The sequence below is a fragment of the Piliocolobus tephrosceles genome, chromosome 12 (genome assembly GCF_002776525.5).
Source record: "Piliocolobus tephrosceles isolate RC106 chromosome 12, ASM277652v3, whole genome shotgun sequence".
NCBI classification, from domain to species: Eukaryota; Metazoa; Chordata; class Mammalia; order Primates; family Cercopithecidae; genus Piliocolobus; species Piliocolobus tephrosceles.
The window spans coordinates 28,695,272-28,720,926 of NC_045445.1; positions in this window are offsets into that span (position 1 = coordinate 28,695,272).

Consider the following 25,655-nt stretch of genomic DNA (forward strand, 5'->3'; position numbering starts at 1 on the left):
AACATAAGATCTGAAAGTGTAAAACTACTATAAAATAGAGAGAAAATCTCCATGACATTGATGTGGGCAGTGGTGACATCCTGGATATGAACCCACAACCACAGGAAACAAAAGTAAATTAGACAAATGGAATTCCATCAAACTAAAAAGCTTCTCACAGCAAAGGAAACAATGGGTTGAGGAGGCAACCCACAGATTTGGAGAAAATATTTACAAATCGTACATTGTATGAGAGGCTAATATACAAAATATACAAGGAACTTAAACTACTAAAAAAAGAGAGACAAGAAAGGAGATTTCTCAAAAGAAGATATAGAAATGGCCAACAAGTATTTGAAAAGAGCTGAACATATCTTATCATCAGAGAAATGCAAATTATAGCCACAAGGATGTATCACTTCACAGGTGTAAGATGCGCTATTATCAAGACGACAGAAAATAACAAATGTTGGACAGTATATGCAGAAAATGGAACTCTTGTACACTGTTGTTATTGTAAATTAGTGCAGCCATTTTGAAAAAGAGTATGAAGTTTTCTTAAAAAACTAAAAGTTGAATTAGCATATGATCCAGAAATTGCACATCTGTGTATTTATTTATTCATTTTATTTTATTTATTTTATTTTTTGAGATGGAGTCTCACTCTGTCACCCAGGCTGGAGTGCAGTGGCATGATCATGGCTCACTGTAACCTCCACCTCTTGGGTTCAAGCAATTCTCCCGCCTCAACCTCGTAACTAGTTGGGATTGCAGGCACTTGCCACCACACCTGGATAATTGTTATATTTTTAGCAGACAAAGGGTTTTGCCAGCTTGGCCAGGCTGGTCTTGAATACCTGACCTCAAATGATCCACCCACCTTCGCCTCCCAAAGTGCTGGGATTACAGGGGTGAGCCAGCGCACCTAGAATAGTGTATATATTTAAAGAAATTGATATTAGTATATCAAAGAGATATCTGCACTCCCATGTTGATTGTGTCATAATTCACAATAAGTAAGATATGAAAATAACCAAAGTGTCCACAAATGGATGAATAATTTTTAAAATGTCATTTCTGTACAAAATAGGATACTATACAGTCATTTAGAAAACAGGAAATTTTGCCATTGTGACAACATGGATGAACCTGGAGGACATTACGCTAAATGAAATAAGTCAGATACAGGGCAACAAGTACTGTATAATCTCACTTACATATGTAATCTAAAAAAAAATCAAACTCATAGAGTCTAAAAAAAAAACCCTAGACAGTTAAATACTGATTACCAGAGGCTGCTCATGAAAGGTGGGTTGTGGATGGTGAAAGGGGAGATATTGGTCATTTGGTATAAAGGTACATTTAGAAAGGGGGAATAAGCTTCGATGTTCTATTGCACAGTATGATGAGTATAATTAACAAAAATATTCTCAGCACAAAGAAATGATAAGTGATGGATATGCTAACTATCCTATTTGATCATTACACAATATATACATGCATTACAATACCACGTTGTACACCAGAAATATATACTATCATTATTTGTATTAAAAATTAAACCAGGCCGGACGCAGTGGCTCACGCCTGTAATCCCAGCACTTTGGGAGGCCGAGACGGGCGGATCACGAGGTCAGGAGATCAAGACCATCCTGGCTAACACGGTGAAATCCCGTCTCTACTAAAAATACAAAAAAACTAGCCGGGCGTAGTGGCGGGCGCCTGTAGTCCCAGCTACTCGGTAGGCTGAGGCAGGAGAATGGCGTGAACCCAGGAGGCGGAGCTTGTAGTGAGCCAAGATCGCGCCACTGCACTCCAGCCTGGGCGACTGAGCAAAGACTCCGTCTCAAAAAAAAAAAATTAAACCAAAAACCTCAATGTTGATAGACCATTCAGGAATTCCAAATTTGCAAATAACTATGAATATCATACAATTTAGGGGTTCCCAAATACCTCAAAGAACTGGCTGTATTAGAGGTGCTTATAAAAATGCAAATTCCAAGGTTTCAGCCCTAGTGGTTCTGATGAACTAGGTCTAGGATAAAGCCCAGGAATTTTTGAGCTTCTTAATTATTTTATCATATTTTTCTATTTATATTATTTATTAAGCATGGAAACAACTGGTAACATTATAATGCTAAAAGAAGATAATTTGGCAGAAAACTTTTGTGGCCTTGAGTTGAAAAGGGGTGCATAATGAGACCCATAAAGCAAAAATAACAAGACACAAAAACTGATGGATTTATTTATATAATCCTTAAGAATTTGTGTTCAAAAGTAAGTATCAGGAGTCAGATAGTAATACAATGTGTTCAACATCTAGAAAGGGCAAGTAATTAATATCTAGAATATACAAGAAATTTTTATCTTTCAACAAAAAAAAGGAAAACTACAATAGCAAAATGAACAAAGAATAGTTAGATCTAATAGATGGAAGGAGAAGCTTGATTGATTGTTAAGTATATACTGAGATGTTTTTATTGTTAATTAGAGAAATGTGAATTAAAGTAATTAATTTATGCCAATGTAGGATCAACAAAAATGTATCACTTTGATATAACAAGCATCGGAAAAGATGCGAGGAACTGGTACACCTAATGCACATCTGGTAGAAGTGAAAATAAGACAGCCATTCTTGAGAGTAATTGGATAGGACTTTGTGAAACTAGGAATATGTACCATGGCCCACTTTTTAGTGTGGACCCTAGAGAAAGCTTCAAATAAGTCCATAAGAGTACATGTATAAGGACACACATAATGATATATTTATAGCATTATTTGTGGATTTGGGGCTTTACAGGCAGCCCTGGAATAATCACAAGAGGAACAGAGTGAAATACATACTTGGACTACTAAGTAGTAGTTACAGCAATGAACCAGATACAGGTTAAGAAATAAGCTTAGATCTCAAAAAGCATGTTAGATTTTCACTTATGGTATAATCAAATGATGTTCTTCCTGGAACCTACCCTCCAATAAGTAACAATTACCAGTAATGAACAAAATATTTTTTAAAAACACAAAATAGCACAGGAATAAAAACAACATAGCATCAGGAAAAACTAACAAAACATATGTATAGAAAGTAATAAAAAGTCAGATTCTGAAGTTTGAAGGTGAGTTGACCTTGGAAAAAGGGTCATAAGCATGAGTATCTTATTTTTATTGATTTTATCCTTAGGATAATTTATTTTTTAACAGAGCTATAAACACCCTGTGAGGTGTTTACAATGATGTACTGGAACCAATTCACACTGGCTCAGGAGAGCTCTTTGTGGGTGTCACTTCTCAACTCAATTTTCAATGACACATGCAGCTTAAAGTTGGCTATGCTCTGAGTATTTACATCGTGGTAATAAAAAATGCTAATATTGTTTCATTCTCATTTTTTCAGACATCAAATTATTAAATATTTATCATTACATCCTTAGTAGTTAAAACTGCGCTAATAAGCCTATTGTTTTCCTTGCTTGATGACCCAGAGGACAGAGTTTGGGGCAACCACAACCACTAGAAAGTAATGGGGAAAATCTATAAAATAAATAAACATAGAAAGGGAGCCCCATATTCTATGTATAAATTCTGCCCAAATCTCTGGTTGGTCCCAGAATTATGCATGTGCAGAGCAGAATACAAGTAGCCCAGATAAAGATCAAAGAATGAACTGAGATTTGAGCTCACAACCAAGAGACAGAGTTTGCTACTTGAGTTCAACCAAGTTAATTGTTTGATAAGACATCAGTTCCTCAGAGTTGTAAAACAGGATCCGGAGTCTCTTCAGTATTACATTTACAATGTTGAGAATACAAGCCAAAATTACTCGATCAAATCTCAAGAAAAAAGACAGTCATTGGAGACCAATCCTAAAATAACCCAGATATTTGAATAAGCAAACAAGGACGTAAAGAAGGCATTTTAGCTATGCTTATTGAGTAATTGGAAAATATAAGTACTATAAATTAAAGGACAGAAAATTTGAAAAAAAAAAAAACAAACAACCAAATAGAAATTCTACAACTGAAAATTACAATTTCAGAAGTTACTTTAAAGAATGGGCTCAAAACAATGGTCATGACTAAGCAAAAAGCAGATAACTTGAAGGTATATCAATAGAAGTTATTCTCCATAATGGGAAAAAGGAAAAGAAAGTGAAACATCTACATTAAAATACTCACAGGGATTTGTAGATCCATATCAAGCACATGTGTAATTAGAGTCCTGAAAGGAGAGTAGAGACAGACTGTGAAAAATGTATTTGAAAATATAATGGCTTAAAAGTTTGCAAATTTTGCAAAAGGCATACATTTAGTAATTCAAGAAGCTGTATGAGCCCAAAGCAGAATAATTCCTAAAAACAGGACCACCAAATTCAGTGATCTCAAGAAACATTTATATAAATAAACCTCGTATAACCAAGCTGCTTAAAATGAAAGACGAAGTACTAAAAGTAGCTGGAAAAAAGTTATTTATTAATTTCAACTGAACAGCAATTTGAATGACTTCTTAGAAACTATGGAAGACAGAATAAAGTAGATCAACATCTTTAAAACATATAACAAAATAAATACTGTTAATCCAGAATTTTATATTGAAAGATTATATCCTTCAAGTATATAAATTAAATAAAAACATTCAGACAAAAGAAAACCAAGATAATTTTCCACAAACAGACCTGTATTATACAAATGTTAAATAAATGTATTGAGGCAGAAGAGAATGATAACAGATGGAAACTCACATCTTCATAAAGGCATTGGATATGAGAAATAACTCAGTAAATATAAATGGCTATTGTTTCATAAAAAATGCATAAGATTATTTGGTGCAAACATTAATTATAATATATTATAGAGGTTTATATATTTTCAAGAAACAGCACATTAGATCACAAAGAATAAAAGAGTGTATATGGGCCCATAGTTTGCAAAGTTCTTTATTTTATGTGAAGTAATATGATACTGAATTTAAGAAGACCAAAACATTCGGGATGTGTATTGTAATCCACAGAACAATCACACACACACACACAAAATTGGCAGTCTACCTAAAAGTCAAGAGATAAATTAAAATAGATTTGGAACAAAAAAATACAAATAATTCAACCAAAATCTGGTAATGAGGACCCAAGAAACAAACAAAAAATGGGTAAACACAAAACCAATGAAACTGCAGACATAAATCCGATAATATCAATAATTATAGTAAATTTTAATGAAATAAACAATCCAAGTAAAAGAGATTTTCAAATGGAATAAGATAATAAGACCAAACTACATGTGGTCTATAAGAAACACTTTACATATAAACACATAAATAAAGTAAATAGATAGAACAGATACATCTTGCAAACTATAAACATCAGAAAGCTGAACTGTTCAAAATAAAATCAGACAAAAAAAATCTTCAAGTAAAAAATCACTACCAGAGATAATAAAGGTCAGTTCATCAGAAAGGCATAATAGTCATAATAATGCATGTACTTAATAACAAATCTGCAAAATACATAAGGCAGAAATTGACAGAATTGATGAGAATAGTTGAAAATTTAAATACTATTCTTAGCACCCTATAGAATTAGACAGAAAGATAGATTATCTTAACAACACTACCAACTATCTTGACCTAATTGATATTAATAGAGCATTACTCCACAACTACTGATCACATATTGTTTTAAAGAAACATGTATGCTCACCAAGATATATCCTACATGGGTACATTAAAAATTTTCTCAATGAATTTAAAATGAGTGAAATTATACAGAGTACCATGTATGATGCAAAAAAAGGAATTAAATTGGAAATAAAATTAATGTATCTAGAAAAACCCCTAAAAACTGTGTATTAAACAAAATAATTCTAAGTAATCCATAAGTCAAATTAAAAATCCCATGGGAAATTAAAAAATATTTTGAAACAAATAATAATAAAAATATAACAATGTTTTGTTGCAGCTAAAGTAGTGCTTAGAGAAAAATTTATAACTCTAAATTTATATGTTAGAATGAAAAGAAAGTTTTAAAATCAGTGACCTAAGATTCCACTTAAGAAGTCAGAAAAACAAGAATTAAGCAAATTAAGTAGAAGAAAGAAAGTCATAAAAATAGGAGCAGGTGGGTCGTGGTGGCTCATGCCTGTAATCCCAGCACTTTGGGAGTCCAAGGTGAGCAGATCAATTGAGGTCAGGAGTTCAAGACCAGCCTGGTCAACATGGCAAAACCCCGTCTGTACCAAAAATTCAAAAATTAGCCAGGCTGTGGTTGTGCATGCCTGTAATCCCACCTACTTGGGTGGCTGAAGCAGGAGAATCACTTGAACCCGGAAAGCGGAGGTTGCAGTGGACTCCAGCCTGGGCGACAGACTGAGACCCTGTCTCAAAAAAAAAAAAAAAAAAAAGCAAAGTCTACAGTTATTCAGTGAAAATAGCAAGAAATTTAATAAACCTATAGCTAGATTGTCCAGGAACAAACAAACAGAAAAATCAAATTGCCAATATCATAAATGTAAGAGGGAACATCACTAAAGATATTACAGAAATTAAAAGGATAATAAGACAATGTTATCAATTTTATGCCAATAAATCTGACAATTTAGGTAAAATGAACAGATAATTTGAAACATACAATGTATCAAAGTTGACATAAATTAAAACAAATAGCTTAACAGCCACATATCTATTATTATGTGGAGGAGGCCAGACATATTGATACCAAAACCTGACAAAGGCATTGCAAAATAATAAGAAACATCATCCCTCATGAACATAGATGAAAAATATTTAAAATATTAACAAATTAAATCCAACAATATATCTTCATGACTATTTGTTCTAGTAGTGTTCCTAGAACAAATACTAGTTAGTCATGTTTTTTATTAGAAGATACACTAGTGCAGTTCACCATATAAATAGGATAAAGAGAAAAAATACGATCATCTCTACAAATGCAGAAAAAACATTTGACAAAAGTCGACAACTATGCATGATAAAAACCCTCAACAACGTTTAAATAGGAGGTAACATCTTCAACTTGATAAAAAGCACTATGTGAAATCTACATTTTATGTCCCACTAAATGGTGCAAAACTGAATTTGTCACCTTTAAGTTTGGGACAATAAAAGGATGTCTTCCATCACCAATTTTGATCAACATTGAACTGTATATTTTAGCCAATACCAAAAAAAACTAAAAATTAAAGACAAAGCTTAGAAAGGAAGGAGTAAAACTATCTCTATTCATGGATTGTTTTATATAATTAATCTTAATAAATCCACAAAACAGATACTAAAAACAATAGCTAAATTTAGCAAAGCTTTGGAATACCAATTCAATACACAAATATTAATTATATTTTATTTATTCATAGCAAACAATTAGAAAATGATAATAAAAAAGAAATTTTGCTTGCAATAGCATCAGAATGCATAATGTATTTACAAAAATGTAACAAAAACATGTAAAAGATTTCATCACTAAAAAATAAGAAAATTTAATAGCTGAGATAAAAAAAGGCACAAATAAGTGGTGCAATATCATATATTTATGGACTTAAGAACAAAGAGTGATAAGTTGTCAATTCTTTTCAAATTTATCTGTAGATTAAACACAATCTCAATAAAAATCCAAGCAGGTTATTTGCAGAAAGTAACAAGTAGATTCTAAATTTTATATGGATATGCAAATCTAAGGCGATCTTGATTAAGAATGATACAGCTGGAAGGTTTAGTTATTGTTTCAAGATTTAGTGTAAAGCTACAATACTCAAAATGTGGTTTTGCCATAAGGATCAACAAATAGATCACTGGAATAAAATAGAAAGCTTGGAAATAGACACACACATTTATAAACATTTGATTTTTGTCAAAGGCAATCCAATGGAACAAAGAAAAGTTTTCCACAAATTAAATTGAAATAACTGGATATTTACATAGAAAAAATGAACATTGACACCTACCTCATGCTCCATACTACTAGCACTGGTAGCAGTAATAGTAGTAGTAATCATACAGAAAATAATAACCATATAGAAAAAAAGTAATAACATAGATTTGCCAAAACATAAAACTTCTGTCCCTCAAAAAGACACAATTAAAAATAAATAGATAAGTCACAATATGGGAGAAAAAAAGTCACAAACCATATATTTTAAAAAGGGCTAGTATGCAGGATAAATAAATACATGGTACAAGTCAATTATATAAAGAAAATAATCCAATAAAAAATGGATAAAACTTCATATATATACTTGACAATAGAAGTTATATGAATGGTTATTAATCACATCATTTGCCATTAGGAAAACTCAAATAAAAGCCACAAAATACTACTACTGACTCTCAAGTCTGCTATAGTTAAAATGACTGACATCACTAGCTGTCAGTGATGTGGAAGCAAGTTGATTTCTCAGGCTTTTTAGTGGGAATGTAAAATCATATAGCTACTTTGGAAATAGGCCTGGTTGTTTCTTCTACACACACATCTACATTATGATTCATTTATTCTGCTCCTAGGTATTTTTCAAAAGAAATGAATAAGCCTCAGACAAGACTACATACTATGTGATTCAATTTATATGAAGTTATACAACAGGCTAAACAATTTGCATTTCAAAAAATAAGAGTAATTGTAGTCTTGGGCATTGGGAGTAGAGATTTATGTGCAAAGGGCATGAGGGAAAATTCAGGGTAGTGGTAATGTTTTGTATTTTCAATGCGGTTGGATTACAAAAGTGTATAAATTTTTCTTAACTCATAAAACATACATTTAAGGTTTGGGCATTTTATTTGTATACATTTTGTATAAATTTTAAATAGAAAATATGTTAATAAATATTCATCCCTAGCTGATATGCATCCTGAAATAGTCAAGGTGAAGTGTACTACTGTCTGTCAGTTATTTTAAAATATTCCAAAAGTACAATGGATGTGTAATAGATGGTAATAGATGAAATAGCTTGAAAAGATAGACAGACATGTGATAAACCAATGACAATAAAATATTACTGATGAAATCTAGGTTGTGTGTACGAAAATATTCACTCCAAAACTTAATCAACTGATATATGGTTGAAAATTACTAGTGTATTTCTAATTATTAATAATATAATAAAGTAACAACAATAAAAAATGTTGAAATAATTTCAATATAATAATTAAAAGGTTGGAAAATAAAAGAGGATACTATGTATCTCACAAAATTAGAAAGAATGGATGAATTTTAAAAATCAAGAAATAAAATGAGCTCTATAACATAGTACTATTTATGTGTATTAAACACACACAGACACTAATGATGCTAATATTTTAGAAAATTACACACATATTCAAAGGTATGTACCAAACAAATTAGAGTGGAAGCTTTTGAGGGTAATGGAAATGGAGATCAACAATGAATAAGGGAAATAAAAAAGAGAATTGCCATGTTGCTTTGTATATAGATTGATGATGAGAGTGTGCCATGAATACCTCAATTCTCTGTGCCTAAAGTTTCTGAAGAAAGGAAAAGAAAAATATATAAAGAAAATCTAATATAGAAGTAATTTCTAGTTTTCTAACAATAGCTATAGCCATTTTTCTGTCTTAATTCAAGCTTCAAAAACTGTTTTAGAGTAGTGGACAAATGTTCAATTAAGTATTAATGTTACAGCTGTATCCATGGTGTGGCTTATATTTTTATATTACTTTTAAATCATATTTCAATTTTATTTCATTCTTAATTTTAAAATATTACATAACATGACCATAACACTTATTATAATGTCTAAAATATAGGAATAATTTATGTCACTAATCTGCCAAAAGAAAAGGAAAGGGAGAAATAGGAGAAGCATTCTAGACATGGATTGAAACAAAAACACTTGTTTCTCGTATTTGTTTTCAAGTGTGGTAGGGCCTAGTTACTTATATAGCAGTATCTTAAGCAAAAAAAAAAAAAATTTTGGCTTAAACAACAGAAATTTATTTTCTCATAGTTCTGGAGGCTAGAAGCTGCAGAGCAAGGTGGTGCTGCTTCGGTTCCTAATGAGGGCTTTCTTCCCGGCTTATAGGTTGGCTGGCATCTTGTCCTCACGTGGCAGAGGGAGAATACTGTAGTCTCACCTTCTCTTTTTTTTTCTTTTTTTTTTTCTTTTTCTTTTTTTCACTTTTTTTCTTCTTTTTTTCTTTTCATTCTTTTTTTCATATAAAAACAATGTTTTCTGATTTTCTAAAATAATTCATTTTCTGTTTAGAGGGGTACTAAGTAATTTAGTGTCTGATTAATATAATAAAAATGGTAGATTCTTTTTGGTTTGTAAAAATCTGCAACTGAGAGTTTCCCTGACCTTTAATCTTTGAGGAGGAAAATTTGTAAATAGATGTATTTAAGGATCTGAGTAGGCACTGGAAGTAGACAATCATCTCCTTTTGATGAAATTATGTAGGCTATGTGTTTATGTTTGTATACATCTCTGTAGTTTAATCTACAAGTAATTTAATTTATAATACATTTTTTTAAGAAAATTGTTTTGTTTTCCTTTCTTGTAAGATTGCTTACAATAGAGAAAGATTAATCCACACCTCTCAACTGTAGGATATTCTGTGGAAATTACAAAAGAAGTAGAGGTCATAACCCAACTCTTGTGCATGTACTTAATCTAATGGGGAGATAAGGCAAATACAAATAAACACAGGTAATGATAACAAAATCAGTCACAGTTATCCAAACATGTCCAGGAGTACACCTTGTAATTATATTTACAGACAACATCCCAGCTGTATAATAGTTCTGCCCCTTTATATCATCTATTGAGGACAGAGCTCTGGATTAAGAATTATAAAACCTGAATTTGGCTTCCATCTCTAACCTTAAGCACATAGTACCTGAGCCTCAAAAACAGAATTTCCTCAAAAGTAAATTCAGACATCAATCTCTTCTCTACCAACTTCAAAAATGATTGTGAGGATTAAATGATAAAATATGCGTGAAAGTGCTTTGTGACCTAGAAAGCTGTATGCAGATTTGAGGAAATATTTTTTTTGTGGTTCTTATTTTAAGCTCAGTTATATTTAAGCTCATGCAGGTCCTTTCTTCTAGAGACCCTATACCTCCCATTTTGCCCACTTTTTTACTAACTCAAGTTCCTCTTCTCAGTGAAACCTACATATAGTTTTTCCAGACTATGAGCTTCTGTCACCTACTTACTAGTTAAGCTATTCCTACTTCTTAGTAGAAGTATCAAACGGTTTGGTATCATTAGTAAGTTTTTTGTAGGCATTGCCTTTTTCTGTTTCACCAGATTCAAGCAGTTTGAAAGCATAGATTTGTCTGATGCTTCTTAGTTTTTTCACAGTGCCTAGCATGGTTACCCTACATGGAGTAATTCAATACATATTGATTGTGATTGATTAAAGGATAGTTCATTCATTCCTATGGCAAATATATTGAGTACCCACTCTATGTCATTTACTGTACTGTTCTAGGAACTGAGAATACAGCTCTTACCCTCATGGAACGTATTCCAAATAGGGAAGACAGACTATATGTGTGTGTGCGTGTGTGTGTGTGTACATACATATATATAATTTATGTAGTTTTAGTAATTGAATGAAAATGAAACAATGGAAGGGGATTTAGTATAATCAATGAAGGGGCTGAGGTGCTCTTCTAGATAGGATAATCAGAAATGTCTTCCCTGAAAAGAAAACGTTTGAGCAGAGACCTGAATGAAGGAGCAAGCAATGCAAAGATCTGAGAGAAATGTGTTTGAAGCAGAAATGTGTACCCCATCAGGCTTTCTCTAATTAGTGTGATTCAAGTCCACAAGGTCTGATTTTTTTTTTCAGTGAATTTACAACTTATTTTTGTTGGGTCCATACATTACCGTTTATCTTTAACAACAATTTATACAGCTACAATTATGTGCCACTCACTGGGTCTATAACGGAGGAAAAAAATAGGCACCATTTCTTCCCTCATGAAGCTTTTGTGAGGCTGATTTTTCCCTTTTCAGTTCTGGTTACCCAAATGTAGTATATTACTATTGATTGCAATGTGTCTCATCACCTGCTCTAACCCAAAAGTACTTGTTTGATGGAATACAAATTGGTGCAACTATTGTAAAAAAAATTACACTACTTAGACAAATGGAATATATGAAAACTCTATTTAGAACCAATCCTTTTTATGGGTAATTCCCAAAGAAATCTTCACATAGATCTATATGGGGATACCATTGCAGTGTTACATGTGATGGTAGTGAGCAGGAATCAACCTGAGTGTCCATTACTCCAAAAGTGGATATAAAACCTATGGCAGTTGCACATTCGTCATAGAGTATCATGCACTAATTTAAAATCAATTAGATAAGATAGAATTTACCTTAACTGTCACAAAATGGTCCTAGCATAAGTGTTCGAAAGCTGACATAACTCCATGGTTTTCAGGACTCAGGCTCATTCTATCATTTTACTTTGCACCCTGAAAATGTATCTTCTAGCTTGTGGCCTAAGATGGCTATCACATTGTCACCACTTGTCAAAGTTCTTGCTTGCAAGAAGAAAAAGTACAAGTGGAGGACATTTTTATTTTATTTTAATGGGGTTGAATATATCACTTCCATTTACATTACATTGGTAGGAACCAGGCTGCATGGCAACATTTAGCTACCCAGCTACATTTTTATTATTACAGAGAAATGAGAGAATAGATATTAAGTGAACAATTTGCAGTCTCAACCATAACCTATTATATGCCTATTATGAGATATTTTACATTATTTTCCTCATACTAAATATTTAAATCTGTGTACTTCACTCGGGCAGGATATCTTAGTTTGGACTAGGTACAACTCTAATCATCAATACCAACATGTTGCCAGTAGTTATATTGGATAACACATTTTTAAATATAATGTATTCATTTATCTCTAGGAACTTAATTCACTCACCACAACTCTAATTTCTCTAGTGGCATCAGTTGCCTACTCAGTTCTCCAAAATATTCCATTTCATGGTCAGTTACTGGGGATTAATCCAACCCCAGTGTTAATGTTAGTATTTTTCTGCACCAAAAGCAAACCTCTAACCAAGAAACATGTTCTTTGTTTTTTTAAAATATAAATCAAAACAAAAAAATTAAAAATACCACTACTCCCAAAAGAAGACAAAATAAAGTAAAACTTTAGTGAACGTCGATCATTATACACATAAATTGTGACTTACAATTTGATTTTTGCAATATCTCTTAAACAGTTTTCATAGATTTATTACTTCACATATGTTCACTTGTTCAAGGAAACGTGCATTGTAAAAAAAAATACTAAAGGCAATGGAGTTTTTGCAATTTATGCTTTTATGGTTGTCACTGTTTTCGATCACTTAATCATAGGGAGATGATCTGACAATATAGCGAATATGCTGAATAGTGATGAGCTGAGGAATCAAGAAAGTTGCAAGCTAACTGAGACTTGTTTGATAAAATCAGTCATTTTGAAGAACAGTATTTTTAAATTATTTCAAGTTCCTTGATGGGGTGAAGTTAGAATCTATGGAGAACATGGGGATCATTCATGTTGTCATTCTTGCTAAAAATGTCAAATTTAACTATAAAGAATTATTAGTTGGAATGAAATTGTCACAAATAAAAGCAGACACACAACTCAGAGTTTTTACAAGAGTGGAAGAATGTTATGTTTACTTCAAGGAAAGATGCCTTACGAATTCAAGAGATGTCTTCACCCTCAAGTCCTGCATATTTCTGCTGATGCTACTGAGTCTTAATCAGTGCTCACAATGGACTGCAGTGAACTATCCACAAACATTTTTTTTAAGTTTCTTTCATGACTACTTTTAAAATAACTGAATAAAAAGAAATGCATAATGTGTGACCAAGAAAAAAAATGTATGTTATTATATGATTAGCTTGGACAGTTGGGTACCAAATCAAAAAACTTGTCTTCATTAGCACCTTGCTTTACTAGTTGATCATACAAGTTCTACTCTCTATGAGGAGAAGGTTTTACTGCTAAAGTGGATAATATAAGACTTTACATAATCCAGTCTGTGTACTATGCCATATCTTTCATTACATATTATTCATCCAACATTATATATTATTCACCAAAACTTCAGTTTTGGCCCTGAAGTTTAGTGAAGTTTGGTGAAATTAAGAATGCATAGATATCTTTCAAAGACAATATTTCTCATAAAGGGAAAATTACGACAACCACATGTTCTTTAAAGCTATTACTAGATGTTTATTTATTAAGCATTTATTGAGTTACTGTTTTATACAGCCACATCACACTGGATATTTCCTTTTCACAGGGTTCTTAAAATCTGTCTGTGGAAATGCATACGCATTTAAAAATAATTTTAACTTGTAAAAAAAAGATCAAAGTATTCATAAGTGAGAGGAAAAATAAAGCAAATCTTTGAGCATTAATTTTCATTAGAGAAAGCTTTCTGGTTCAAAGAAATAATAGGCATGGATTAGGCAATGTGGAAGATGCTACAATTTTGGCCTGCAGCTACATAAAAGTCAAGTGGCAATTATACATACCTATGTTCATTATATTGATGAATTCATAATTTTGGCATCTTTTCCTTGTATGTATAGATATTTGCCAGAATAAATATAAATGTTAAAAAATATTTTAGTTGAGAAACTAAGAGATGAGATTAATTTATTCACCTATCAACCTCTACCATCATATATACTTTTTTCATTCTGAAGCCAAAGACAGAATTCTTTCTGATATTTTATTACATCCAAGCATTGTATTTCTATAAAATGTTTATGATTAGGGTTGCATCAGTTTCTCTCAATTTTGAGAAGAAAATGAGCAGTTTGTCCAGTTTTTATTATAACAAATTGAATGTAATATATTACTTTGTCCATATTGGTTTTCAGCCAAAACTCTATATTTTCTGATGTTATTGAGCATCTTCAGTATTGCCCATTGACTCCTGAGAAATAATATTCACAATTGTTCAAAGATTTCATTGAAGTAACATAATTATTGAATATAGGTAAAAAGATATTATCATTTTTATATGCAGCATTTGTTAACATAAATTATATTGGTGCTCTATCATAGTACACCCTCATGCACTTTTCTTATGTAGTTACGCCAAAGGCCACAATAAAGTGGTGATAATTTCTGTTTATTGGTTTTTTTTTCTGCTTCACAGTTATACAATTATTGTGACTACAAATGTAATTATCCCTATCCAGAAAAATAAACACGGCGCTTTCTTTATAAACCTAACTAGAGAACTGAAAGTATGTGTTGTGATGTGAATGAGCACAAATAATTATAGAAATAATAAATTTGAGAAAAAAGAAAGACATTATGATTATATAATTTGAATTGTAGGCCTAATTTTGTTAAAACTTTTATTTTAGGTACAGGGGTACATGTGCAGGTTTCTCACATAGGTAAAACCATGTCATGGGGGTTTATTGTACAGATTATTTTGTCCTCAAGATATTAAGCTTTAGTAACCAACAGTTAATTTCCTGATCCACTCCCTCCTACCCACATCCACTCTCTGGTAGGCTCCAGTGTCTGTTGTTGCCCTCTGTGTCCATGTGTTCTCATAATTGTCCTTTTTTCACTGTTTAAGGAGATTGCTTGCCTTTTTTCTTGTAAATTTATTTAAGTTCCTTATGGATTCTGGATATTAGAGCTCTTTCAGATCAATAGTTTGCAAAAATTTTCTCCCATTCTGTAGGTTGTCTGTTTTCCCTGCTTATAGCTTCTTTTGCTGTGCAGAATGTCTCTAGTTTAATTAGATCCCATTTGTCAATTTTTGCTTTTGTTGCAATTGCTTTTGGCATCTTCATCATGATATCTTTGTCTGTTCCTATGTCCAGAATGGTATGACCTAGGTTGTCTTCTGGGGTGTTTATAGTTTTGGGTTTTACATTTAAGTCCCCAGTCCATCTTGAATTAATTTTTTTGTATGGCATAAATAAGGGGTCCAGTTTCAGTCCTCTGCATTTGGCTAGACAATTATTCCAACACCATTTGTTAAATAGGGAGTCCTTTCCCCATCTTTTTGTCAGTTTTCTCAAAGATTACATAATTGTTGTGTGTGGCCTTATTTCTGGGACCTCTGTTCTGTTCCATTGGTCTATGTGTTTGTTTTTGTACCACTACGATGCTGTTTTGGTTACTGCAGCCCTGTAGTAGAGTTTGAAAAGCTGGATATCATAATTCCTCCAGCTTTGTTCTTTTGGCTTAGGATTTTTTTTTTTTTTTTTTTGGCTATTCAGTCTTTTATTTTGTTTCATGTGAATTTTAGAATAGATTTTTTTCTAGTTCTCTGAAAAATGTCACTGGTAGTTTCTTAGGAATAGAATTGACTCTATAAATTGTTTTGGACAGTATGTCCATTTCAATGATGTTGATTCTACCTATCCAAAAATACGGAATGTTTTTCCATTTGTGTCATCTCTGATTTATTTGAGCAGTGCTTTGCAGCTCCCATTTTAGAGATTTTTCATCTCTTTGCTATCTGTATTCCTAGTTATTTTATTTTTTATATGGCAACTTTGAATGAGATTGCACTCCTCATTTGGCTCTTGGCGTGTCTGTAGTCGGTTTATAGGAATGCTCGTGATTTTTGTACATTGATTTTGTATCCTGAGACTTTGCTGACATTATTTATCAGCTTAAAGAGCTTTTGAACCAAGACTACAGGGTTTTGCAGATGTAGAATCATGTCATCTCCAAACAGGAATAATTTGAGTTTCTCTCTTCCTATTTGGATGTTCTTATTTCTTCTGCCTGATTGCTCTGGCCAGGACTTGCAGTACTATGTTCAATAGGAGTGGTAAGAAAAAAAGCATTCTTGTCTTGTGCTGGTTGTCAAAGGGAATGCTTCTAGCTATTGCACATTCAATATGATGTTGGCTATGGGTTTTGTCATAGATGGCTCTTATTATTTTGAAGTTTGTTTCTTCAATACCTAGTTTATTGAGAGTTTTTAACATGACAGGGTGCTGAATTGTATCAAAAGCCTTTTTTGCATCTATTGAGATAATCATATGTGTTTTCTTTTGTCTTTAGCTCTGTTTATGTGATAAATCACATTTATTGATTTGCATATATTGAACCAACCTTGCATCACAGGGATAAAGCATATTTGTTCATGGTGCATAAGCTTTTTGATGTGTTGCTGAAATTGGTTTGCCAGTATTTTGTGAAGAATTTTTGCATCAACGTTCATCAAGGATATTGGCCTGAAGTTTTCCTTTTTATGTTGTGTCCCTGCTGGGTTTTCATATTAGGATGATGCTGGTCTCATGGAATAAGTTATGAAAGAATTCCTCCTCCTCAATTGTTTAGAATAGTTTCAGTAGGAATGACACCAGCTCTTCTTTGTACAACTGGTAGAATTTGGCTGTGAATCCATCTGGTCCTGGACTTCTTTGTTTGTTTGTTTGTAGGCTATTTATTACTGCTTCAATTTCTGAACTCACTATTGGTCTGTTCAGAGACACAATCTCTTCCTTTTTCGGTCTTCAGAGAGTGTATTTGTTGAGGAATGTATTCTGCTTTTCTAGATATGCTAGTTTGTGTGCACATACACATTCATAATATTCTCTGATGTCTGTATTTCTGTAGCATCAGTGGTAATAACCTCTTTGTCATTTCTAATTGTGCTTATTTGGATCTTCTCTCTCTTCTTCTTTTTTAGTCTAGCTAGTGGTCCATCTATTTATGATTTTTTTGGAAAGTCAACTCCTGGATTCATTGTTCTTTTGATTGTGTGTGTGTGTGTGTGTGTGTGTGTGTGTGTGTGTGTGTGTGTGTGTCTCAATCTCTTTTCAGTCAGCTTTGATTTTGGTTATTTCTTGTCTTTTCTAGCCTTGGGCTTGGTTTGCTCTTGGGTCCCTAGTTCTTTCAGTTGTCATTTTAGGTTGTTAAATGGAGATCTTTCTAACTTTCTGATGTGGGCATTTAGTGCTATAAATTTCCCTGTTAACACTGCCTTAGCTGTATCCCCAAAATTCTGGTATATTATATCTTTATTCTCATTAGTCTCAAAGAACTTCTTGATATCTTCCTTAATTTTATTATTTACCCCCAAAGTCATTCAGGAGCAGGTTATTTAATTTTCATGTAATTGTATGGTTTTGAGCATTTTCTTAGTCTTGAATTCTATTGTAATTGTGCTGCAATTCAAGAGAGTGGTTGTTATGATTTCAGTTTTTTACACTTGCTGAGGAGTGTTTTATGCCCAGATATGTGCTCAATTTTAGAGTATGTGCCATGTGTCAATGAGAACAATGTATGTTCTGTTGTACTGGGGGTGAAGAGTTCTATAGATGTCCACCAGGTTCATTTGATCCAGGACTGAGTTCAGGCCCTGAATATCTTTGTTAATTTTTTGCCACGATGATCTTCTAACACTGTTAATTTGGTGTTGAAGACTTCCACAATTATGATATGGAAGTCTAAATTTCTGTGAAGGTCTTGAAAAGCTTGCTTTATGAATCTGGGTGCTTGTGTGTTGGGTGAATACGTATTTAAGATAGTTATGTCTTCTTTTTGAATTGAAACCTTTACCATTATGTAATGTCCTACTTTGTGTTTTTTTATCTTTGTTGGTTTAAAGCCTGTTTTGTCACAAACCAGGATTGCAACCCCTGCTTTTTTCTGTTTTTCATTTGCTTGGTAGATTTTCCACCATCCCTTTATTTTGAGCCTATGGGTGTTATTGGAATGTGAGATGAGTCTCTTGAAGACAGCATACAATTGGGTCTTGTGTTTCTTTTTTTTGTTTTGTTTTGTTTGTTTGTTTGTTTCTTTTCCAGTTTGCCATCCTGTGTCTTTTAATTGGGACATAAAGTCTGTTTACATTCAAGGTTAGCATTGAAATGTGTGGACTTGATTGTATAATCATGATGTTACCTGGTTATTATGCAGACTTGTTTATCTGGTTGCTTTATAGTGACACTGGTTGGTGTACTAAAGTGTGTTTTTGTAGTGCCTGGTCAAAGTCTCTAAATATTTAGTGCTTCTTTCAGGAGCTCTTGTAGGGCAAATCTGGTGGTAAAGAACTCCTTTGGCATTTGCTTGTCTGAAATACATTTTATTTCTCCTTTGCTTATGAAGTTAGTACCATATTTAAGTGATAGAACCTCAGTTTGATTTACTAATGTTTGTGCAATGCACCCTGTAACTACTTATTAATTTACTTGTGTTGTTTTCTTTTACAAAATTTTGCAGGTCTCATTTATGATAAAGAGTGAAACATTTGTAAAGCTGATTAGTAAGTTCATAGTCACTGTAGTTATATTTTTTTCAATTATAAGAGAAACATTAGTTGTATATATAACTTGTTGAAATAATCTGGAAAGAATATGTATGAATCTATTTTCATGACATTCTGGCAGAGTTAAGGGTCCCCTAAGTAGGAGAATCTTATTAGACATGTTCAGTCTTGAAAGTAATTATATATAATTTAATGATGGAGATAAAAGCATTATTATTATGCTGCTACTTGATGTACAGATAATCAGGTTTTTAATGGATGGCTGCTCTAATTTTATCTTTCATGATTACAGAAGTATGCATAATTGTAGGAACAACTCTCCTCATCTTTATAAAAATGAAAATAAAATTACTGTCATTACAGTCATTATTATTTATTCAACACATATTTGCTGAGTACCTACTCTGCATAAGAAACTATTGGTGACAGAGAGATAATAAAATAATGACTCTTACAAAGCAGTCATGGTCTGGTAGGGTAAAAGGATACATATGTATTGATCATACTCTAACATGTATAATAATAGAGTAAGTATAAAGACATGGCAATATAGTATATGTTCCTATTGCTATTTGGTTTAAGTGTCTGAATGATCAAACTCATTTTCAAAGTATTGGACTGTCAAATAGAATGAAACTATTTTATTCTCATTGCAATATACTCTGAGAATGTTTTAAATGAACTGAATGCCTCCTGCATTAGTCAGGGTTCTGTAGAGGGACAGAAGTAATAGGATATATGTATGTATGAAAGGGAGTTTATTAAGGAGAATTGACTCACATTATCTCAAGGTGAATCCGCAATAGGCCGTCTGCAAGTTGAGGAGCAAGGAAGCCAGTGGTAGAACAGTCCGAGTCCCCAAACCTCAAAAGTAGGGAAGCCAACAATGCCGACTTCAGTATGTGGCCAAAGGCCTCAGAGTCCCTGGCAAACCAGTGGTATAAGTCCAAGAGTCCAAAAGCTGAAAAACTTGGAGTCCAATATTCAAGGACAAGAAGCATCCAGCATAGGAGAAAAATGAAGGCCGGAAGACTCAGCAAGTCAAGTCCTTCCACGTTCTTCTGCCTGCTTTATTCTAGCCGTGCTGGCAGCTGATTAGGTACTGCCCACCCAGATTGGGTCTGCCTCTCAAAGTCCACTGACTCAAATGTTAATCTCCTTTGGCAACACCCTCACAGAGAAATCCAGGAACAATACCTTGCAGCTTTCAATCCAATCAACTTGACACTCAATATTAACCATCACACCTACTGTGTGCAAAGAAATAGGCAATCATTTACTTTTATCTAAAACAGTGACCTTGCTTGAAGAAGCAATGAAATAATAAAAGCCAGACAATTGCATTACTTTTCTTTATCCTTCTGTTTTCCTGCTTTGTTCTGCATTGCCTGTCTTATACAATTTTCTTCCTAATGTTAAGAGGATTTAAAATCCCGTTGATTTAAGTTACTTTACAACAATCACAAATTGAGTGAAGAGTCCATTTTATATAATTTTGGTTAGGTCCCATTTATAAATAATAATTACAGGAATAATAGCACTATTCATGATAAGATCTCTTAGCAATTCTTGAACAAGTCACCAACTGTGGCAACTGATTATGACATTAAGAAGATAAATATGGGGCCAGGCACGGTGGCTCAAGCCTGTAATCCCAGCACTTTGGGAGGCCGAGACGGGCGGATCACGAGGTCAGGAGATCGAGACCATCCTGGCTAACACGGTGAAACCCCGTCTCTACTAAAAAATACAAAAAACTAGCCGGTCGAGGTGGTGGGCGCCTGTAGTCCCAGCTACTTGGGAGGCTGAGGCAGGAGAATGGCGTGAACCCCAGAGGCGGAGCTTGTAGTGAGCTGAGATCCGGCCACTGCACTCCAGCCTGGGCCACAGAGCGAGACTCCATCTCAAAAAAAAAAAAAAAAAAAGATAAATATGGAACTTTTTTCAGAATCATTTAAGAAATCAGTAAGAAAGGCACAGCTGTCTTTAGAAGTACATTAAGTGTGATTTGTTTGCACTAAGTATTTATCTTTTAGCCATCATCTTCAGTGAGTAAAAGTCCCACCAATGGCTGTTACTCAATTAGGCAACATAAGAACGTCTCAGTTAAAGGCCTGCTGCACTTTGTTAACTTTTTGCCACAATGATGTGTCTAATACTACAAATGGGGTGTTGAAGACTTCCACAATTATTATGTGGAAGTCTAAGTTTCTGAGGATGCCTTAATGATCTTGTCATATATTTTTAAATCAGATTAGGACTTCTCCCAAGATGATCAACTAGATGCAGCTGGGAAGTGCCATTTCCAAAGAAAGGGACCACAGTTTTGACTATACCAACATAATCTAAATAGATCTTCAGAGAGAAAAATGCCAAATGCAGATGGAGAAAAGAATTAAATGCTGAGGCTGAAGGTAAAGAAAGCTGAGGCCCAATATACAGTGCCTGAACATTATGGCTGGTTCCTAGCCATGAATACACCTGGAGAAGGGGTGAATGAAGGGACTGGGAGACTGCTCACTCCCACTACAGACCTGTGGAATCCTAGCGTTGCAGAACTTTTCCTTAGTTCAGCTAAAGACGGGGTTCTTGTCTGTCCCACGGCCACAAAACTTTAGGCTCCCAGATGGTTTAAAGGGTGAGTAAAGCAGGGTTTTATTGGGTGAAAAGGGAACAAAGGGCAAAACAGAAAAGCACTCCCTTAGAGTGCTTCCTGCCCAGCAGCTTGGATCCCAGGTTCCACACAGGAAGAGGAGGAGCCAGGTTCCTCCCTGCTGCAAAGAGTGTGAACTTCCCAGGGCTCCACCCCAGTGGGCAGGCTGGTTAGAGTTTCTCCAGGGACACCTTCCAGCTGGCTGTCTCACTAGCTGCTGCAGGGAAACCCAGAATCTCAAGGATGTGTGAGCTCTCAGGGGTAATCTGCATAGAGATTAAATACAGAGCTGCAGCAGGCACAGAGCTGGGGACCTTTCAGCACAAGTCAGCTCCAATGCATCTTGGTCATCAGTGCCTATGCTCCAGGGCTGCCCATCTCCCTCTGAAAGGCTCTGCACCCAGCTACCTGCTGAGGAGAAAGCAAGGCCTGCTTGCACCACAGGACTAGAGCACATATGTCCTGCAAGTCTGTCTGCCTTCCAGCCCTTCCCAGGACCCCTGCTTGGTCACCTCATATCACCTCATAGGATTATGTATAGTGAAGCCCTGGATGCCAGGCCTAGCTGCATTGTTCCACCTGAGTAAATTACAGAAGCCTGGGAGCCCTTCAGATACCCTGTCACACCAGAAACACCACCCCAAGAGTCTAGAATAGGGAGCCACAAGCAGGTTCTGGCACCTTAGGGCTGTGGCATGGAGCTCAGGAGTGCCAACCTGGGTGCTGTGAGCTGTGATATTAATGGCCCACACTCTCAGAAAATTGAGAGGAGTAAATCACAAAGGTTCACAGGCTGGTGTGGAACCTAGACATGCCTCCCTCCACAGTACTGGTCTGGTAAGAGTGTGCCCTATTTCCCTACCAGACCTCTCCCCAAAGGACTCCTGCAGCCTGAAATACCTAGTGACAACAAAAATCGTGTGCATAGTGCCATTAATTGAAAATGGTTCCCTAAGGCCCATGAGCAGATCTTTTGTGGGGGTCACCTCTCTCCCCCTTGTACCACAAAACACAGTTGCAAACACAAGTACACAAAAAGAAACTGAATGGCTAAGGTCCCATTCACTGCCCATTGCTCTCAAGTACCATCTACTGAATTGAAGTCCAAACTACAATACCAAAAATCACTTTACTAAATCTTCCCTCCATCCTCATTCTGCAAAACCAAGAGCAAGAATTCAACAACAAAGACCCTGTACAGAGACTCAGCTCTCTGATAACATCCTGAAATTAGGACAATGGACTTAATTTACATCACAATTAAAGGAATACCAGCCCTCCTAAATGAGAAAGAATCAGCACAAGAATTCTAGCAATTCAAAAAGCCAGAGAGTGTCCTCTTACCTGCAAATGAGCCAATAACACCCCGGCAATAATTCTTAACCAGTCTAAATTTTCTAAAATGTCAGACATGGAATTTAAGAACTGAGATATCAATGAAGTTCATTGAGATCAAGGAGAATGTTGAAACTCAATTCAAAAAGGCCAAGCAATCCAGTAAAACAATTCAAGACGTGAAAGACAAAATAGTCATGTTAAGAAAGACTGAAACTGAACTTCTTGAGCTGAAAAATTCACTACAAGAATTTTATAATATGATCAAAAGTGGTAACAGCAAAATAGACCAAGCTCAGGAAAGAATATCAGAGTTCAAAACTGGTTCTTCCAATCAACTCAGTTAGACAAAAATAACAACAAACAAAAAATAATTAAGAAAAATAAACAAAACCTTTGAGAAATATGGGATTATGTAAAGAGACCAAATTTATAACTCACTGACAATCCTAAGAGATAATTAGAGATAATAGCAACTTGGAAAATAAATTTGATGATATAGTCCCCCCAAATTTTCCCAATCTCTCTAGAGGCTGACATGCAAATTGGAGAATTACAGAGAACCCCAGACAGATACTATACAAGATGATCATCTGCAAGGAACATAGTCATAAACTCATCAAAGACAATGCAAAATAAAAAATCTTAAAGGCAGCTAGAGAGAAGGGGCAGGTAACCTACAGACAGAACCTCATCAGGCTAGCAGCAGACCTCTCAGCAGAAGCCTTACAAACCCAAAGAGAGTAGAGGACTATTGTCCGTGTTTTTAAAGAAAATAAATTTCAACCAATAATTTTATATTCTGCCAAACTAAGCTTCATGAGTGAAGGAGAAATAAAATACTTCTCTGACAAGCAAAATGCTGAGGGAATATGTTTTAACAAGACAAATCATGCAAGAAGTCCTTAACAGAGTGCTAAATATGCACTAAAAAGAATGACACCTGGTACCAAAAAAGCACACTTAAGGACATAGCCCACAGGCACTATAAAGTAACTATGCAATCAACTCTGTATAACTACCAGCTAACAAAATGATAGTGATGAAAGAATCAAAATCACACATATCAATATTAACATAAAATGTAAATAGACTAAACGCTCCCACTTAAAAGACACAGAGTGGTAGGCTAGATGAAAATACAAGACTCAACTTCTGTTGTCTTCAAGAGATGCATCTCACATGTAATGACACCCACAGGCTCAAAGTAAAAGGCTGGAGTAAGATCTAACATACAAACAAATAACAAAAATGTGCAGAAGTCACTATTCTTATATCAGATAACACAGCCTTTAAACAAACAACAACAACAAAATTAAGAAAACAATGAAAGGCATTGCTTAATGAAAAACAATACAATCTACCCAGAAGTCTTAACTATTCTAAATATACATGCATCCAACATTGAAGTACTCAAATGCATAAAACAAGTTTTTCTTGGTCTATGAAAAGACACAGACAACCACACAACAGTGGCAAACTTTAACACCCCACTGAGAGTGTTAGGCAAAACTCTAACAAAACAACTCTGGACTTAAAGTAAACACTTGATCAATTGGACTTAATAGACATATACAGAACATTCCACTCAATAACCACAGAATCTCCCTTCTTCTTTTCTGCACATGAAACATATTCTAAGATTAACTACATGCTAGGTCATAAAGCAAGCATCAGTAAATTCAAAAAATTGGAGTCAGATCAAGTACACTCTTGAAACACATTGCAATAAGAATAAAAATCAATACTAAGACCTCCCAAAACTACACAAATACATGAAAATTAAACAACTTACTCCTGAATAACTCCTGGGTGAACATCAGAATTAAGGCAGCAATCAAATAATTCTTGGAAATTTATGTAAATAGGGACATAACTTATTAATATCTCTGGGATGCAGCCAGAGCAGTATTAAGAGGAAAGTTCGTATCTTTACATGCTTTCATCAAGAAGTAAGAAAGACCTTAAATTAACAATCTAACTTTTCACCCTAAGAAACTAGAAAAAAGAACAAGCCCAAAGTTAGCAGAAGAAATGAAACACCTAAAATTAGAAAATGACTAAATGAAATTGAGACACAAAAATCCATGAAAAATATCAATGAAATAAAAACTGGTTCTTCAAAAACAAGAAATAAATAAGATTGATAGACCCCCTAGCTAGATTAACAAAGAAAGATAAGATCTAAATAATCACAATCAGAAACAACAAAGCCTCTATTACAACTGATACCAGGAATTACAAAAGATGTTCAGAGACAACATTGAACAACTTATGCACAAAAAATAGAAAACCTAGAGAAAAAATGTATAAATTTCTCGAAGCAAACCATCTCACAAGATTGAATCCAGAACAGATTGAAAACCTGAATAGAACAATGTCAATTTCTGAAATTGAACTAGTAATAAAAAAACCTGCCATCCAC